The sequence below is a fragment of the Crocodylus siamensis genome, chromosome 15 (genome assembly GCF_052110815.1).
Source record: "Crocodylus siamensis isolate JL-2025a chromosome 15, ASM5211081v1, whole genome shotgun sequence".
NCBI classification, from domain to species: domain Eukaryota; kingdom Metazoa; phylum Chordata; order Crocodylia; family Crocodylidae; genus Crocodylus; species Crocodylus siamensis.
In genome coordinates, this window is record NC_143409.1 from 14,570,134 (window position 1) to 14,589,975 (window position 19,842).

At 52.0% G+C, this 19,842-nt stretch overlaps 1 protein-coding gene across 2 annotated transcripts in view; it reads right to left on the reverse strand.

The window, feature by feature from the left end:
• RLBP1 (retinaldehyde binding protein 1) overlaps nt 1-19,842 on the reverse strand; it is a 33,706-nt gene that overhangs the window by 10,534 nt on the left and 3,330 nt on the right. The window contains exon 2 of one of the 2 annotated variants that reach the window (XM_090029635.1): nt 1,010-1,066. The gene's annotated coding sequence lies outside the window, so the exon portion shown is untranslated. Of the gene's footprint in view, nt 1-1,009; nt 2,132-19,842 lie in introns of those variants that run through there. The other variant, XM_090029636.1, reaches the window with a different exon arrangement.

Consider the following 19,842-nt stretch of genomic DNA (forward strand, 5'->3'; position numbering starts at 1 on the left):
TGCCTGCACATTCCAGTCCTGTGGTGCCCCTGTGCAACCCGGCCAGTGCACTTTGCTCCTGAGCTGCACAACCCCTTTGCTGCCCCTGTCCTGAGCCAGTACCTGAGCTCTGTGATGGGACTTTACCCCACTGGACAGCAAACCAGTTCAGGATCTCTTCCGAGAATCATCAGGTGGATATCTTTGGATACAGATAAGAGGATGCCCAAGCGCGTGCTGTGTGATTTCTGTTTGGCATGTACTAGAGAGCAAATAATTCTCCCTTATCAGTCATTGCCCTGTAGCTCCTGAATCCCTGTGTGTTGTTTGTCCACTTCTCTCTTCCCTCCTGGATGCGGGATGAAGTTTCTGCTTGACTTTCTGATGGAGTCCTCGAATACCGAAAATAGACGCCTCGTCCCCAGAACCCACCTGCCCTCCTCCCAAAAGCTGCTCAAGCCTGGAAGCCTTTCTACAGGTATCTTGAGCAGGACTCGATGATCTCCCGAGGTCCCTTCCAGCCCTAATGTCTATGAAATCTATGAAAAAAGCCCTGATGGGCAGCTACTGAAGGAAGCTGTTGGTCAGAGCGCAGCAGGGAGGACAAGCCATAAACCCCAGTGTCGTCTTTGCTCACTGACCCTGCTTCTGAGTCAGATAAGGTCTGAGCAACAGAGAAGGAGAATTGGCAGCAGCAGCATCCAGGGATCAGTCCTGTGGACCATCCACCCATCCAGAGTAGGGGAAGCAAATGGACCTGAAGTTCAAACCCATGCAGAAAATTACGGTGCTTTCCTCTCTCCGTTGGCTCTCAGGCCATTAACTGTCTTCCCCTGAAAGGGCACCAGAGCTCTCTTTCTTGAGGCTTTTCAAACTAGGACTGGGCAAAGCCTGAGAGAACAGACTATAGGGCACAATCCCGTGTTGTTCTCCCCTGCTCTCCATTCCCCGCTTCCCGCCCTCACACAAATGGGGGGCCTGGATTAATATCTCTGATAGTAAGAGCCCCAGAAGAGTCCCGACTACTCACCAGAGACACCAGAAGCCGAACCGTCCTGGAGGAGTCAGGGCGTGAGGCTATGAGGCACTAGAACAGGGAGAGACAGGCAAGTGAGAGGCCTGAATGCAGCAGGAAGAAACCTGGGCAAAAGCTTTGTAGTCACCGGGCTGGGATTAGGCCGTCACAAGGCATCGCTCACAGCTGCTTTTTAATTAAGTCAGCACAAAAACAGGCGAGAGACCCCATTAAACATTGCAACAGGCAGATAAGCGAGGGAGGGAGCAGGGAAGGGGGCAAGAGGCCTCTTGGCTGGCAAGAGCGTGTGGAGGAGGGGGGAGCCGGGGCGATTCTAAGACCGATTAGTGAAGTATAAAAGCCGCTTATTGTGTGAGAGGGCTGTGCTCATTAGTGCTCGGCAGTGGGGAAAGGAGACCGGAGTGGAAGATGTGGGCTGACAGCTTCTCCTCTCCCCCAGAGAAACTGTCTCTTGTCCTCACACACTGAAGGGGATCCCTGCCTAAGCTGCAGGCTGGATGGGAGGGATGGGGATGGAGCTGGGACAGGGCTTTGGGGAGGTTGTTCTTCCTGGGTCTGTCTGCTTCCCAGGGGCTGCGGGGAAGGTATTGGCATGGCCAGGTCATTCATGATTCCAGTCCTTGGGTTTGTGAATGGTTTGCTTGCCAGTCTGTGAGTGAATTTGGTCTCATGACTGAGTGGGGAGTTGGCCACCATGACCAAACTGAGGGACAGCATGTGGGGGTAATGGGCAGCCTTCCCCACAGCTCTGCCGATGCCCCTCCATCCTAGCCTCTGCCAATCCAAGGCCTGGGCTTCACCACACTTTGCTCTGCCGCTCCCCCTGAGCGCACTTGTGTGGCTTGCTCCTTTTTCACACTGAAATGTGGCTGGAGTGTGTTAATCATCCTGCAGCAGAGAGAGGATACATATGGGTGAAGTTCTGCCTATCATGCCAACTTATAAAGCAGGCCCTGACTTAGTAGAATTGCCAAACAGCCCAGATGCAATGCACAGTGGCTTTGCAGGATCAATATAGGCTTGAAAGACAGACAGCCTCTCCTGATCTTTACTGCCAAGACAAGACAGTGGCTTTCCACATGGGGAGGAGGCGATCTTACCTCACCGTGTCACAAAGGTAAGTGCTGAACACTGTGCTTCAAATTGTTCCCTGGGATTTTAGGTGAAGCCTCTTGATAATCTTTTGGAATCTGAAATAAATCTCTTAAAAAAGGAAAGAGGACTGGCTGGATTTGTACAAACATGAAGAAGAAAGGGGCAGCTCCCTCCTGCTGGAGTACCTCCAAGGGTGACTTCAACAGGGCATTGGACCCTAGGTGACAGCTCTGCGTGAACAGTGGGATTACTGCTCCTGCTCATGCAGTTTGGTCAGGAAAAGACAATTTTCTCACACTTGGCTACATCTAGAAGGGCCTTGCAGTCTCTAGTGCACTGGAACTGAACCCAAGTGACTCCTTCATGCACCGAGGATTGGTGTTCAGCCATGTAAACACGAGTTCCCCTCCTTTCTCTTGTGCAATCAGATTCGTCAGCCAGCAACATTCACCAAGAACAGATGAGTCCAAGCTCCCATCTGAGCTCTCACTGTATAACACAGCCTATTCTAGCTTTAACTTTGCTCCCAAACAGCCACTCCATTGGGACCTTCCCAAGGAGGAGTCACTCACAAGCTCTTGGTGTAAGACATTGCCCAGTTGGACTTGATCCCCACATGCAGATATACAATGCTAAGTTCCTCAAGCTCTGCTTCATATTCAGGGTGTTTCTGGAGACGGGGTTCCAGTGAGGCCCTGAAATCTCCCACTGTGTGTCCTTTTTCCAGATCTGAATGCATGGGACTGCCTGTATAGTCAATGTATTTTTTTAAAGATGACATTTTTCGTTTTCTAAGCCAAATCAGCCAAATCAAGTTCAAACCCATGAATCAGTCCAGAACCATATGTGGCCCCACCAGGGGCTTCAGACATTTCTGAAGTCTTTTGGCGGGCATCCTACGTGCAGGCCCAAGCCTGGAGGCTTCGGGTTCAGATGCCCCCAAGTTTCGCCTGCCTTCAACCATATGGCCACAGGAGCAAGCCAGGGAGAAGCCTCCCATTTCCATAAAATGGATTTTAAACCCCAACGCTTTGGAGTGTAGTAAACCATGCCAGAAAAACAGTTATCCCAGGGCGGGCTTAAGGAAAACTGCCTTCATGGACCCAGATACATGGTGTTTCCCCGGCCAGGTAAGTATAGAAATGACCGACTATAGAAATGATCCCAGTGTATGAGTTGGGTTGCACCAGGCGATCCCAGTGTCCACCTCCTATCCCCCTCACCAACCATCCCAGTTTACCAGGCTGAGGTGAGAAGGACATGGTGATCCTTCATGGGCATGGGTGCCAGGTCCTGGCACAGCTAGAGAGCTCTGTCAGGCAGTAGATGAGTAGAGGAGTGAGAAGCCTTCTTGGGCTCCTGCTTTCGGTAGGGCATGGGGAGTAGGTCCCTGAACTTCACAGTTGGTCTGGCAAAGCGCTCTGCATCTCATATCTGCAGACCCGTTCACAGCCACTTGTACTTTGATAGGAGAAAAGCATTACTTCGCCTTGAAGGAGGCTCACTCACTTGCCCCGTGGGACAAGGTAATGAACACACAGCTCCATGAAAAACTCTCCTTCATGGCCAGACTCTTATTCTGAAGGGCGCTGCTAAGGGGAGCCCTAGCTAAGTGGCGGGTGCAGGAATGAAGGGGCTTACACAAGGCATGTTTTGTAACACTGCTGGGATTGAAGGATTTGAATTCCATATCCGCGCACTGCAAACTGAGCAGAGACCCTGCTGCAAGGGGGGAGGAAGACACATGACTCAGGGTGGGTGAGGGAAGGAGCAGAATCAGGTCAAAACCACTGGGCTTCACACTCCCCCATTCAGCATCTGCTGGTTCAGGGTTCCCTTGTCTAGGCTGTAATGCTACCCCATTCCCATCCCACCCTCTCCTCCCTCCCCCCCCAAACGTCTGGACCATCTCCCACCCCGCTCTCACCTGCCCTGCAGAGTTTGTGGTGGGGAGGAGAGCTATGAGGCTTGGTGCACAGGGGCTGCATTAGAGCAGCTCTCACAGCTCATGAAAGTTTCCAAGCTGATCCAAAGAGATTAGGACTTTGCATCAATGGCTCTGGCACAAGGAGCTGGGCAGAGCTACAATGGGCACATGGGGCTGGTGTCCTGGAAGTGTGTTAAGTGAGTACCCTGCATATCAGACCTGCCAGTCCCTTCCCAAGGGTATAAACCTAATTATTGCAAGGATCAGCCAGGAAAGTCTCTGTGTGTTATGCAAACAAAGTGCATGGGTGCTTTGGCCCCTTCTGGAGGCAGGAGTCCTCTCAATATGGGTCAAGCGGGAAGGATGTAGCACCTATTCCATTGCCCCTTCTGCTTCAGAAGCTCTGCAGTTCCAATGCACATCACTGATGGTAATGCTCATTTCCAGCGCCACAGCAGCTGAAGGGGGAATACATGGCCCAGAGGATGTGGGTACTTCTAGAACTGACCCTTCGTCCAGAAAGTCCAGCTTAAGATGTGCACATGTGAGGCTCCACAGGAGGCCTGTCCCAAGGAAGTGATGTCTTCCCCAGACCCCATTTCAATGGGAGTTTGCTGAGAAGGCTCCAGGCCTGTCAAAATACCTGTTGCTTTAAGCTGCTTCCCCCTAAGCGGATCATACAGCATCTGCTGAAGTAGACTATTGCCTATGAAAGCTCATGCTCTGAAGCAGTTTGAAACTACGTGCTACCCTGCCCTGTCTTCTGCCTGAGTTCAGACTAACCCAGCTATCTAATTCTCCCTAAGTTTACCAGGAAACATGAAAAGCCCAGTGGAGGTGAGCTGTCCTGCCTTTACAGGCAGCCCTGTTTTCAGGACATTGGGCCTATTTTGGCCAGCGGAGTGACCTGTTTATATCTAATGGGCCTCACAGTTGCCGGTACAGACCGCTGCCTGTGTGAGAGCCATTCAGCACCGTCACAAGCAAGTTGTTGGAGTGGAGATAATGGGGAGAATGCAGCCCTTGTTCTGCCTGGGAGCCAGCAGAGTTATCAGGAGGGGCCTCAGGAGGAAGCACTTGGCTCCTTCCACTGACTGGTGTGACTGGGAAGCCTGCTGTCTCTTGGATCCCTGGAAAGGACAAAACAAAGAGGACAAAAGAGGCCTGATGCAGGATTGTGCGCCATACCTGTGCCTTTTGATTAGTAGGCTGAGTCCCGTGGCTCCATCCCTCTGGAAGCTGGGTTGGAGTCATTGTTCCCACCATACAGGAGGGACACAGAGGCATGGTTGGACCAAGTGACTTGGCATACACAGTGAGTCTGGGCAGAGACGAGTTGGAAACCAATCTCATCACTCTTTAAAAGTCCTTCTTTCCTCTCTCCAACGCTGGGAGATGGCGGTTCTGTGGTTCCTGAGGGGGTCGCAAGTGCTCCTTTGGGAGCCAGGCTGAGTAATCTGAACATGTTGCTTCTGCTGGAGCATGTTATTTCCAGAGGGTCCCCCAAAATCACACCACCAAGCACAGCATGGCTTGGGTAAAATATCACTGCCTTCCTAAAAACAGCCTTCACTTCCTCCTGCTCTGGCGGCACACCTCCCACCTCCTCTGTGTCTCACCATGATTTTTTGCTGAGTTTCCCTCAACTTGAGTTGCAGGTTCATGAGCCTGCAGTCTCTGGCTGTGGTCTGGTTTTGTCATGTGGGGAGCAGGTCCCTCCTGATCATGCTGGGTCATAGGCCCTTTCCTTGCAGAAGGTAGCTGAAGCTGTCCCCACTCTGAGGGATGGACAAATGCACCCCAGAGTCCTTGCTAATACCAGCTCAGTAGACTGGGCTGAGGGGGCATAGAGAAACGAGCCCTGAATTCAGTAGAGGGTTCTCAGTGCAGAAGCAGCTTGGCCCTGTATCTTTTGTTCTTGAGCTGGCGTATGAAGTCAGGGATGACGTGGTGCCGCTCCTGAGTGCTGCAACTGTACCTAGTCAGGGTAATGCAGGAAGTGAGTTCCCCTTGCAGAATCAGAGCTGAGCACTGGCAATGCACGTGAACCCAGTTACAAGCTATTTTGGTCAGCTTCCCCAGATGCTTCCGCTCTCCATCAGCAATGGTTTCCGGCTTGTGTCCAGCCAGGCTGAGGACTGTGAAGAGATTGTTTGCTGGAGAGCACCCGACACTTCAGTACCTGGCTCTCCAGGGAAAGTGCATTGATAGTGCAGGATGGACACCAGACTTCACACTCCTTTTGCTCTAAGATGTTGTTTTACAGTGATTTAGCTACAATAACCTATTCAAGGCTCTTCCCAAGGGAAAGGGTTGTTTAAATGAAAGCTGGAGGTTCTTCCCAGAGCTCCCAGGCAGCCCTATTGACCCCTGCCCCACCTCAACTTCATCCGGGTGGAGGGGGCAGGTGGAACTCCTCCCACCACCAGCCTTGTCAGTGTGTGTCCCTATGGGACCCAGGCTAAGCCAACAATGTACCTGAGAGTGTGTGTGTGTGCACGTTGCACATGCATGTCCATATGAAAGACATGGTGTGTGTGGCTGGGGGCTGTCAAGAAGCTGTTTTGGAGCAGGGGAGCACAGCCAGTGTTAGGTATGAGGAGTCTCAGCTCCTGGTCTCGATGCACTTGGATGAATCACTTCCTCACTTCGTGCCTTAGTTTCTGCAAAATGGAGGCAATGACACAAACCCACCCGCGAGTGTCTGGGATGAGAGTTAAATTCAGGGAACTGAATTTAATTAAGTGAAGCACAGTCTCAAGAGGAAGGTTGCTAGATGGTGGGAAAACACCTGGCTGGTTTGCATGTAGCACCACTGCCCTCTTTTGGGTGCAGTCAGGGCTGCTCTGTGTGTCAGAGACCTTTGACTCCAATCAGTGGGGCTTCCCCATTAGTAAATGAGAGGGCCTGTGCTTTCCCAGTAGAAGGATCTGGATTGTTTGTTGCCATATGTTTGCTATAAGTCATTTAAAAATGTTATGGACCCTCAGTGACCCAGCCAGGATGCTGCTGAGCTCCTTGGGACTGGAATTAGCACCTTAGGAAAGGGCACTAGTAACTTCCTCATCTGCTTGTGGACCGGACTCCCAATGACAGATAGTTAACCTCCCACTTTGACTCCCAATGGGAGGATCTTGGCTACATGCCGCCTTTATGGAAATGAGAGACTCCTCCCTAGCTTGCTCCTGGGGCCATATGGCTGAAGGCAAGCAAAACTTGGGGGCATCCGAACCCCAAGCCTCTGGGCTTAGGCCTGCATGGAGGATGCCCGCCAAAGGATATGGAAGTATCTGGAGCCCCAGGCGGGGGTGGAGGATGCTTGCCAGTAGCAGGGCCACACGTGGTTCTTGAATGATTCACATGGATTTGGAATTGAATTGGCTGATTTTACTTGGGACGTGGAAAATTTTCTATTAAAAAACCCAACCCCCCCCAAAAAAACTAGTAACTCCCTGTAAGGAGGGCTTGGGCAGGAGAACAGGCAGACATGCTGGGCCAGTGTCCTGTAGGGGACAGCCTGGGGGCAGGCTCTGGGTTGGTGAGGCAGATTTTGCCTGAAGTCCTGGCTCTGACTCACCTGGCTGCTCAACTCCCAGGAGGTAAGGGAGCTCTTGAAAACAAACCCAGTTTGGTTATGAAGCTGTTCTTGAAATGGTTTCTCTTCCCTGCTTTGACATTGGCTCCTGTCCCTGTTCGTACAGGCCTCCTAAATGCCCTAGCTCTGTTTGCAGATCAGTCAACTAAATCCCTGCGTCTTAAACAGAGGTTAAATCTCTTTCAGCTCTAAAGGCCACCTCTTGTGCCCGGGTGCTTAAGAAGTTTATGCAAACTCTAATCCAAGCCACATATGAGGGGAGACTCAGCAGAGCAGGTGCAGCCAACGGGCCCCTCAGGTCTTCCTGGGTATCCCTGAATGGCCACTTTGTGCAGGGTTAGTGCTGCAGCTCCTCAGGCCACCCACTCCATGAGCCTTCACCCCACTCAGGCATTCAAGCACCGGGACCTGTGCTGCCCCCAGGTAATCATGGAGCTATGTGTACCCCCAAAACTCTAGGAAATTCTGGGGTCCCTCTGTACCAGAAAACTCAGGCTCCTCCCTTATCCAGGTTTCACAGGGAACCCCAAGAGACTCTGCCTGATTTTCTAAACTGCTGTGGACGCCTATGCCTCCATATTAAACTGAGTGCTGTATGGAGGTACATTTTTAAGGGAAGGGGAAGGGAGTTCTGCCTGGGGATGCCAAGCTACACAAACGCTGGGCATACCGCATGCCACAGCTCACTGGGGTGTATAACACCAGGCTGAGACTGGGTACAGTGTGGCTATATGTAATCACTCTTTTTGCTATGGAAACTCCTTGTATAGAAGGTCACCAACTGATGGGCACCAGCAATGGGAGCTATGGGAGGGCACATAATCTTCCCTGGAGAAAGTGTTTTCAGGCTGCACAGGTCTCAGATTGCCCAGGTCGCTCCTGCTGGGGAAGCAGGGGTCCCGGGTTCCCACTCTGCAGATATTATGCATGCAGCCTCTGCACTTTTGATCAGAGGTGCTGCATGAGGACAGTGCCAGCAGCTTTCCTGAGACTGTCGATGTTCCTGCCACATTAGTAAAATCAGTTGTTGGTACTCAACAGTCAGATGGCACCACAACTTTGCATGGCACTTGGCAGGGTCCCAGAGAGACGTGGCACCTGCCCAGCATAGACTGGAATGTACCAGATGCACAACAAACCTAATAGAGGAAAGAGGGAAACAAAGGAGAAAACCCAGTGCAAATAACAGGACTGGCTTGGCAGGTTGTGATCACTGTTGTTGTTGAGTATTGGCAGGGAGGAGGGAGTGAGCAGCCTTGGCCCAGGCTGTGTTGATGATTGGGAAATGCTGTAGTGCGCTCACGAGGGCATGTCATCAGCCCTTGTAATCATCCTGAGGCAGGACTTGGAAAGCGGCGCTGGAACGCACTGGCTCAAAGGCTTTGCTCGCACTAGCACTTCCCATCAGCCCCTCGCTACTGCCACAGCACCAGCACAGCTCCAGCGCTGATAACGGTGGAAACTGCTGCCCTGCCTGACACCACTGTCCCATCTAACTGTGCACAGCTGGACACTACAGCTAGGCAGTAAAAATGTCAGGGCTTCTCCTATTGCTCCCAGCAGTAAAGCTGCACTGAAGATTTCATAGATTTCATAGACATTAGGGCTGGAAGGGACCTCGGGAGATCATCAAGTCCAGCCCCCTGCCCAAAGGGCAGGAAGTCAGCTGGGGTCATAGGATCCCAGCAAGATAAGCATCCAATTTACTCTTGAAGGTGTTCAATGTAGGTGCTTGAACCACCTCCGCTGGCAGACTGGTCCAGACCTTGGGGGCTCGGACAGTAAAGAAATTCTTCCTTATGTCCAGCCTGAAACGGTCTTGCAGGAGTTTGTGACCATTCGACCTCGTCATCCCTTGGGGCACTCTGGTGAACAGACGTTCCCCCAGATCCTGGTGGTCACCCCTGATAAACTTGTAGGTGGCCACCAGATCACCCCTGAGCCTGCGCTTTTCCAGGCTAAAGAGTCCCATGGCTCTCAGCCTGTCATCGTAAGATCTGTTTTCCTGACCTCTGATCATGCACGTGGCTCTCCTCTGGACTCTCTCAAGCTTCTCCACATCCTTTTTGAATTGTGGAGCCCAAAACTGGACGCAGTACTCCAGCTGCGGCCTCACCAAGGCCGAGTACAAGGGGAGAATGACGTCCCGGGATTTGCTCGAGAAGCATCTATGGATGCACGCCAGCGTTTTGGTCGCTTTACTAGCCGCAGCATCGCATTGCAGGCTCATGTTCATCTTGTGGTCAATGATGACCCCCAAGTCTTTTTCTTCTGTAGTGCTAACCAACGTAGCACTGCCCTATAAGGGTGCTGCAGGTTTTTCCTTCCAAGGTGGAGAACCTTGCATTTTTTGGTGTTAAACACCATGAGGTTCTCGTCTGCCCATTTGCTGAGCTTGCCCAGGTCAGCCTGGATCACCCGCCTGTCTTCTGGCGTGGATGCTTTGCCCCAAAGTTTGATGTCATCGGCGAACTTGGCCAGTCCACTCCTAACTCCAATGTCCACATCATTAATGAAGATGTTGAACAGTATGGGTCCCAGGACAGAGCCTTGAGGGACCCCACTGGTCACAGGGCACCACGATGAGTGACTGCCATCAATCACAACCCTCTGGGTCCGACCACGAAGCCAATTTCCCAGCCAGCGGATCGTGGTGGAGCCAAGGCCACAACTGGGCAGTTTGGCCAAGAGGTGATCATGGGATACCAGATCAAAAGCTTTTTTGAAGTCAAGATATATGACATCAATCTCTTCTCCCTCGTCCAGGTGATAGGTCACCTGGTCATAGAAGGAAATGAGATTGGTCAAACAAGACCTACCCGCAACAAACCCATGCTGGCTGTCCCTTAGGATGTTAGCCTGGGCCAGTCCCTCAAGGATGGCCTCCTTAATAAACTTTTCTAAGATCTTCCCCAGGATAGAAGTCAGGCTAATGGGCCTGTAGTTAGCCGGATCCACTCTCCTCCCTTTCTTGAAGATCGGCACCACATTGGCCTTCTTCCAGTCTTCGGGCACTACACCAGAGCACCAGGAGTTTTCAAAGACCCGTGCCAGGGGCTGGGCTATGACGCTCGCCAGCTCCTTGAGTACCCTGGGGTGCAGGTTGTCAGGGCCGGCTGACTTGAAGGTATCCAGCTTCTCAAGGTGTTCCTTCACGAGGTCAGCATTGATGGAGGGTAGGGGATCCCCCTCACCCAGATTTCCCTGTCCCATAGCAGGCATGGGCATCCCGTGTGACTGATGAAAGACTGACGCAAAGTACCTATTTAATAGGTTGGCTTTTTCCTGGGCGTCAGTTGTCAGTTGCCCCATCTGGTTTAGCAGGGGTCCAACATTGCCCTTGCTTTTCCTCCGGCTCCCCACATACCTGAAAAAGAACTTTTTGTTGTCCTTGATGCCTGAAGCTAGTTGGAGTTCAGTTGCAGCCTTGGCTTTCCTGGTTTGGTCCCTGCAGGACCGGACCAGCGCGGAGTAATCCTCCTTGGAGGTGAATCCCGTCCTCCATCCTTTGTAGGCTTTCCTTTTTAGCCACCGCTAGGTCTCTGGAGAGCCAGGGGAGCTGCTGTGCCTTCTTGCTGCCTTTCCTCCGTGTTGGAATAGATTTAGCTTGTGCATTGAGGATCGCTTCCTTGAGAAGCAACCACTCTTCTTGAACTCCCATCTCCCTGGGGTCATGGTCCCTGAGGGCCTGACCGACTAGCTTCTTGAGCTTGTCAAAGTCGGCTTTTCTGAAGTCAAGGACTTCTGTGTTGCTGACTGACTTGTCAGCTTTACGGCGGATGGTGAAGGTGATCAGCTCGTGGTCGCTGTCACCCAACTTCCCATCAATCACTAGGTCGCCGATTAGGTCGTCCTCCGTAGCCAGTACCAGGTCAAGCAGCGCTTTGCCTCTCGTTGGCCCATAGACTTTTTGGGTCAGGTAGAGGTCATCCACGCACGAGAGAAAGCTTTGCGCCCGCTCAGATTTAGCTGAGTGATCTTCCCACGAGATGTCCGGGTAATTGAAGTCACCCATGACAACCAAGGTCCTGGAGCAAGCGGCCTCAGTCAGTTCCCGGGCGAACTCCTGGTCAAGCTCGGGACTTTGAGTGGGAGGTCTGTAGTAGACTCCCACCGTTGTGTCCCCTGTGCTGAATTCCCCACGAATTTTTACCCAGAGGGTCTCTAGCTGTCCATGCCGGTCGCCAACATCAGCTTGCAGGGACATGTAGCTTTCCTTCACATAGGGAACTACACCCCTGCCCCTTTTGTCAACACGATCCCTCCTGTATAGGGTATAGCCCTCTATACCCGTGGTCCAGTCATGGGTGGAGTCCCACCAGGTCTCCGTTATCCCAATGACATCATATTTCTTTGCACTGAGCAGGAGGACGAGCTCGTCCTGCTTGTTGCCCAGGCTCCTGGCATTAGTGTACAGGCAGGCAAGTGTGCCCTTGGGGGCTCTTGCCTTGCCCACAGATTGTGCCAGGGCTGGGGCAGGGGTGAGCTCCCTTAAGTGCCCCCTTAAGTGCCTTGGTCCGCTGGCTTTGCAAGGGCCGTTCAGCGGGCCAGCAGGGGCAGTCGTCCCCCCATCCCCCAGCGGGCTTAGTTTAAAGCCCGGTGGAGCAGGTCAGCCAGCCTGGCTGAGAAGAGCCTCCTCCCCAGGGGGGAGAGGTGGAGGCCATCTCTTCCCAGCAGCTCGCTGCCTCTCTCGCCAAAGAGCGGGCTGTGGTCATGGAAGCCAAAGCCTTCCTGATAACACCAGCACCGCAGTCTTTGGTTCACCGCGTGGATCCTCCTCTCCCTCCTCAGCCCATAGCCTGAGGATCGAGGAAAACACCACCTGAGCTCCCAGACCCCTAAGCCCCGCTCCCAACTCCCTGTAGCGCCTCATGACCTGGCTGGGGGTGCTCCGAGCCGTGTCATTGGTGCCCACGTGAATAAGGAGCATGGGGTAGTGGTCTGTGGGCCGGAGGAGCTGCGGGATCCTCTCCGCAATGTCTCGGATGCGGGCCCCCGGGAAGCAGCAGACTTCCCGGGCTAAGGGGTTGGGGCGGCAGATTGCCTCCTCGGTCCCCCGCAGGATGGAGTCTCCCACAACAAACACCTTTCGCTTTGTCTTGGGGAGAGCGGGGCCAGTAGCTGCGGTCGAGCCTGGGTTGTCTGCGGGAGCTGGCAACTGCGTGGGCTCTGCTGGGGCTGCAAGAGGTGCGAACCTGTTGCTAAGCTCCGGCGGGGCAGGGGCCTTGGTGTGGCGGGCCTTGGGGCCCTTGACCACCTTGGTCCATGCCCCTGACTGGGCAGAGCGGGAGGTCCCAGAGTCCTCCTTAGTCGCGGAGGGAGACGGAGCTCTCCCCTGCGGCTCCCGGGGGAGAAGGGCCTGGCAGTAGGAGTCTATCTCCTGCTCGCAGTCCCTGATGTCACGCAGTCTCTGGACTGTGGCCTGGAGCTCCTCCAGCTGGCGCGCCAGAGACCCCAGCAGGGAGCAGACCCCGCAAGGGGAGGTGGCCATGCTCCCGGGCCCCAGAGCCTGAAAAAGGGACAGGCAGCCCCCGCAGCCGAGAGCCAGGGGCTCCGTCTGCGTGGAGCCCGGGACCACGGGCTCCGTCTGGGCGGCCGTCTCTGAGACGCCCGATGGGGGGGCCGCAGAGCCCGAGGGGACCCTCGGGGTGCGGCGTGTGCCCATCCGTGTCATGCCTCTGGTAGGCTGGCTACGGCTGGGGCTGGCTATGGCTGGGGGGGGTCGCAGGCAGGGTCTCGTGCCCTCCCAAGCCCTCCCCTGCATGAACTCTGCGCTAACTCAAGCGCCTGTTTACGCAGCCTGGTCGCGGGGCTCCCTGGGGGGCTGGGCCAAGTAGGGGCCTGGGCGGGGGCTTGACCCGGCGGGCACCAGGCAGCGGCCTCCTCCCAGCAAGCGAGGAGTTAACCCCTTCCCACCACGAGCCCGCTCACCTCCGGCTGTGCTGGGGGTCAGCAGGGGGCTCGGCGGCTGCTGAGGGGGTGTCTGGGGGGCTTCAGGGGAGTGGGGGCGCAACGGGCTTCACCCGCGCGTCTCTCACCGCTCCAGAGCCTACCTGAGTGTGTTTTTTTGAGAGAGAGATGCAAAGCAAAACTAAAGGACAGACAAGGCCTTTGTGATTTAAATCCTGGTAAAAACTGGGTGAGTCACTGCAGTTACCTTCTGCAGCACATATCTCTAGCAAGTGACTCCCTTCTCCTTTAGCAACACCACTCCATGAGAGAGGAAGGTCACAGTCAAGCCTTTGCCCACCTGCTCTGGAAAGGAGCCCCGGTGTCTTCACACCCAAGGCCCATGTCCTCCAGGCAATGGCTAGGCAGTCTCAGAGACGGCTATGGGGAAAAATATGTCCTCCAGAGAAATCCTGCATCTTCCACCTTTAGATGCTTGTCCTGGATCATTTACCACGTGATGCTGTCACACTGTACCAGCCAGTCTATTGCATATAAGAATGTACAGTTGTTAGTAACTACACCGAATTATTTTTCTTGGGTAGTATCCTGCAATTGGTAAAAGAGCCCTTCAAATTCAGTCACTCCCAAAAAATTTGGGAAAAGTGCAAAGTGAAACCAAGAGGAGGAGCTCAAAGCATTGTTTTCATGTAAGGCCTATAAGAACAGTTTCTTTTAATCCTCTGTGACCTCAGAAACTAAATGGTGTCAGCACTGGTTTAGAACAGGTCGCGCTTGAACTTGAGCAACATGACTGTTACTCTTTCAATTAATATAGAAAATTAACTGTGTGTTGTTCTTTGTCACCTGACTTCTAAATCTGAGGGACAGATGCCAACTGCTAATCACACAAAAAAAAAATGAACTGCACTTTTTCCTGTAGCCAAAGTCGGCTGCTTCCTGATGATATAACAAGTGTGTTAACCTCACCAAAGGCAGACTAAGCCATGCTGGGGTATGAGTGTCTTCATCCCTCTCCCCTGGCCTGTTTGCCCAGGGTGTCCAAAACCTTTGTTGGGGACTGTGAATCTGCTTCTGCCTCCATGTTGTCACATCCTTCTATGCCAAGTGGGTGTTCACTCTTCCGGGAACGCTTGGATGCTGCAGACATCTGAATGATGACATGAGTGGCAATGCCCAAGAAAAAGAGACCCTCTTGGGGTGCTGACAGACTGTCACCTTCTTTCTGGGGCTCCTTTCTGGAGCTTGCATCTCCAGCTGTGGTAAAGGGCACTGTAGTTGTCAGGATGGAGTGCATTGCAATGCTCTATCACCAGACCCCAGCTTTCTATGGTCCAGCTGCCCTCCTGCAGGCCCAGGTGGGCTCATCCATACTGAGACAGGGAGGAGAGTTTGCTTCAGTTTGCTGTCTTCTCCCCCCAGGCTCTGCTTTGCCACCCAAACCAAACAGACTCTGAGAGGCCTCAGAGGGATCACTGAGAGAGAGGTGATGTGTGGGAAAGAGGGGGCCCAGGCATGGGCCATTGCAGAGACACTCCTTAGTCTGTCTGTAAAAGCCTGGCAAAATCTAGGGCTCCTTGGTGTGAGGAAGAGGGTTACATATGGTGCCCTGGGAGCCAGAGAGTTAAATACCTGCTCTGCCTGAAATGACACTGCCTCCAGCTCTGGGGCACAAAAAGCAGCAGGGGAAAGGCTGCATAGCTGTGGCTTGGTGCTTGTCAGGTCTTGGAGAACTACATTATTTTAGACAAATAGTGTTGTAGTGCCCTCTGCCGACTGCAGCTACCTTCCTACAGCTGAGAGGAGCAAAGACAGGGAGAGCTAGGGAAAGAAGAGGAAAGCTTTGGCAGCTTGTTTTTTACTATGTACCTCCTTCTCCGCTCTGCCCAGAAGGACAAATGCCAGGACCTTGGACTGCAGGAGAATGATCAGGATGGATACACTTGTGGGCTCCTGAATGAGGGTCCCAGCTGGAAGCACCAGAGAAAGAACCTCATCTTCCCTCCACCTGCCTTAAGAACATGCTATGTCACAGGTACAGATCTTCCCTGGCCCCAGGCCTACTCATCTGTAGACATGAGGCACCTCTGTTACAAGGGAGACATTCTGGAGAAGGAATCTCTTACAGGATTGTAGACCCAGAGAGGATCTTTAACCAAATCTATTCCTTCCTATTACAGGATCAGGTCCCAGATCACTTCTGCACAGTGTATTAGCTGCCCAGAAAGACCACAAGTATATTGCGTGCCAAGGTCAGTAAAGTAGTATTATTCAGGAATGGGTAGGTTTGTTCTCTGACCCAAAAATCAGAGGCATATGCTGGTCCATCTCATGTCTCAGAAAACCAGCTTGTTGGCTCCATAGCAGTTCTACAGTCCCTTCAGGCCATAGTGCTTGAAGACAAAATGACAAGGTGTGGCGCAAGGTGCCAGAGGTATTCTGAGCAGGAGGCTCAGGTTTGCTTGGGTTAATTGCTGATTCAAAGGTGTTTGCACTTCTCTGGCACTGAATTAGTCTACCGGTTGACTCCAAGTTGTGCAGCCCTCTGACAATCTGGCTGTTGATGCAGGAGTCTCACAGGTGAAATTATTTTTATTAAACATGAATCTGAATACACTCCCCACTACCATTTTATTTATCTGCAGGGCCTACAAAAACAGCAGCCGTGTTCAGTTTGGGAACCTTAAGAGATTCCCAAACTCATAAAGGAGTATAAGAGCTGCAGGTCAGCAGCAAACTCTTTGGGGATGATTCATGTTTTCTCAGGTATCTTGCACAGAGTTGATGGATGTATGCTGGCTTCTGCCAACTCGTACTCTTTCAGGTAAACTGGCAAGGCAGCTTGGCATGGTACTGCGGAGACATTCCAAAGAAGAATGAGTGGTTTCTCATTATTGATATCTCCCAGCACGAGAAACCAGCTTTGGAACAAAATAGAACAAGCAAATCATTTGCCACAACCTGAATAACTTATCAAATGTGCCTAAACACCCTGTCTTGTGTCTCAGTTGTCATAACAAGAGCAGCTGTGCAGCAGCATTCTTGCTTCCCCAGTTTCCCCTCCAGGAGGTGACTTGACAATGCAGAGAAATCTTCAGCTGAATCTTAGGAGGGACTAAAAAACAGAAGTCTGGAAAAAAGAAATACATAACTTCTCTCTTGTAAGGGGAAACCACTCTGCGTCCCACAGACTATTTACCTAGAAAAACAGAGCCAGCACCTCATTGCAGGCCTCCACCATGTTCCAGGATCTGCCTGTGATGCTCGGTTACCAGCGTATCTCAGGACACCATGCAGAATAAGGACGGACGGCATATACCAGCAGGCATTGTGGTTATGCCCAGCAAAAAGTCCAACAGCAGAACATGGTTCAAGTTAATGTGTGCAACATTTGTTTGGAAAGGAGCTACCTGACACATAAGCATCCTGCGGGGAACTCAGCACCTTATATACCATATGTATGCATCACTGGATATGTGAAAAACAAGGTGGAGCCCTTACTCTTATTCGAGTGTCTGTCACTTCCATCGAGCTACCCCTCGGTGGCACTGCTGGTTTCTGGGTCTTCCCATTCAGCTTCATACCTTGTCCTCGCTGCTGGCTGGAGGAGAAGCTGGAAACCTTCACGGCTGCTTTGTCAGACAGATTTACCAGTTGTTCTTCCTTCCTCTGCACAGTATCCTCTCCTTCCCTCCTCTTAGCTCATACTTACTACAGGGCTGCTTCACACATGCTTTCCCCAGCTCCAAGAGGCTGCTGCAGGACACATGTTTCCTTGTGCATGCCAAAAGCTCTTCCAGGAACAGCCTCATTGAAAACCATACAGCAAAACAACACCGACTGTGATGCATAGGAGCAAGTAGAGTCATCTATTCTTCGGAGCAATACTGTGATAATGAATGAAGCAACTGGTCCAGAGACATGGCAGAACAAGGCCTTGGACACCAGTGCCACGGGGCTAGATGTTCCTGACTGTTTTGTGCTTACTGTTTGTCATGGGGATAGGGGACATGAGGTTTTTGACAGTGAGGCTACAAAGCCCTAGTGAGTGCTGCTGCTGGCATCCGTGTGGATGTGGCAGAGGGAAAAACAACACATGAAAAGCAGTGGGGACCAGGGACAAGCCAGTCTGTCCAAGGATGAGGCCAGCAGAGTGGGGCAGCACCACAGAAGAGGAGAACCACCAGAGAAAGCCCAGCCAAGAGCGAAGTCTGGAGACAGCTCTGAGGGGGAACTGTCTTGTCCCACAGGCATCAGGACTTGGCACTAAATAACCCCCCTGGCAGTGGCAGATCCAAGGGGGGCAGCGATGCAGTGCACCCCCTTTGCTTCTTTTTGCTTCCATCCAAACTTTAAAACCAGCTGCTGGAAGGGGCAGCAGCAGTTCTATTCAGGCAACTTGAGGGAGACCTTTGACTTCATGGCTCCTTATAATCTACCCAGTTCCTGCTAATCTCTCTCCACTCCACCAGTGTGACCGACCCTCTCCCCTTCTTAATGGTCTCCATGCTCCACTGTTCACACTACCCTCTCTACTACATGCCCTTCCTGGGTTTGCCTCCCTTCTATCTTGCGCCCCTGCAGACTGCTTTTAGCTCAAAAACCAGAACTCAGGCATAGTCACATCAACTTGGGTGTGGAAATGACTGAACGGGAAATACTAGGGGCCCCGTCCAGGTGCTCAAGGAGGTGAGAGTTTGTTCTCCAAACATGGAGCTGTGCCAGGCTAAGAAGGCAGCATCCTTGGACTGCTTTTTGCCATGTTTATGGCAGGTTCAGTGCTTCAACTATGGCCCCATGAGCAAGGGCCAGGTCCAGTCAAGCCAGGGTCAGGCTCCCCAACTGCAAGGTGGCAGAGCAGGGTGCTGCCCTGTGTGAGGGTGCCCAGGCCCCTGCCACAGACAGAGGGAGAAAATATTATCTGGGGGCAGCGCTGAGTAAAACTTAAACGATACTTCTACTCTGCTGCTTTTGCTGACGTAAATTATATGCGTCTACTTAAATATGCTCACACAATGCATTTATCACAGTATTAACTATATTGTAGCAGGCTTGTGGTAAAAATGAGAATGAGTCTGTTCTGAATTAAATGGCATTTTCTCTGAGATTTTATTAACAGCTTACGGCAGTACAATAAACAGCAAAAGGCTGACGCTTCACACATCACACACAGCCCAAGCCCCTCTCCCTGCAGTCTCTGCCTCTTTCCTCTTATTGGGAAAACCAAACTCACTCCACAACCAGAGTTAGTCTATAAAGGGACACCAATTAAGCACCAAATCCACCAGGCAAAGCTCAACCCTGTTCAGACTATTGCTATTCCATCATAAATGTTCTGTTTGCCTTGACCAAGTACAGTCTCACAATTTCTGCAGGGTTGAGGTTTCTTGTAATATCTGACTCAATGTTCAGAATGGACAGTGCAGAAAAACGTTCCTGGCTCATTGTTGTTCTTAAGTAGGTTTGAATCCAATACATTGCAGAGAAAGATGCTTCAGATTTCACAAACCCAACAGGTAGAGTAAGAACTAACTGAAGAAGCTTGAAAAAATTGGGATAATCTAGAGCTGTCACCATAGATCTTAAATTTTCCAGCCCCACAAGCAGTCCATGGGATTCAATGTCAGTGCGTGCAATCTACATTTCCAATTCAACTAAACTAAATCAACTCTTGCAATTTTCCCGTATCTTTCCAGCATCTTATCAACTGCTTGTGGTTCACAGGCTAGAATGCCATCTACACTTCTGGCAAGCATTAAAGATTCCTCAGAAAACCTAATTTCCCCTGTTAGAGCACTGACAACTGGAAAAATAATAAGCACATACCACTTCTGCTTATTATTTTGTGGTTCCAAAGGAAGGTGCTTTCTCTCACCGCAATCTGAGTCCACAACAAAGTCACTCAGTTTTAAAGTCTTCCTAGGAGGCCAAACAGGTTTGTCTCTGTCCCTCTCAATCATTATTCCTACAGTTTCCCCATATGATAGATTTCATAGACATTAGGGCTGGAAGGGACCTCAGAAGATCATTGAGTCCAGCCCCGCACCCCAGGGGCAGGAAGTCAGCTGGGGTCACAGGATCCCAGCAAGATAAATGTCCAATCAACTCCTGAAGGAGTCCAGAGTAAGTGCTTGCACCACCTCTGGCAGCAGGCTGTTCCAGACCTTGGGGGCTCGGACTGTAAAGAAGTTCTTCCTTATGCCCAGCCTGAAATGGTCTTGGAGAAGTTTGTGACCATTTGACTTTGTCATCCCACGGGGTGCTCTGGTGAACAGGCATTCCAGCCACCAGATCACCCCT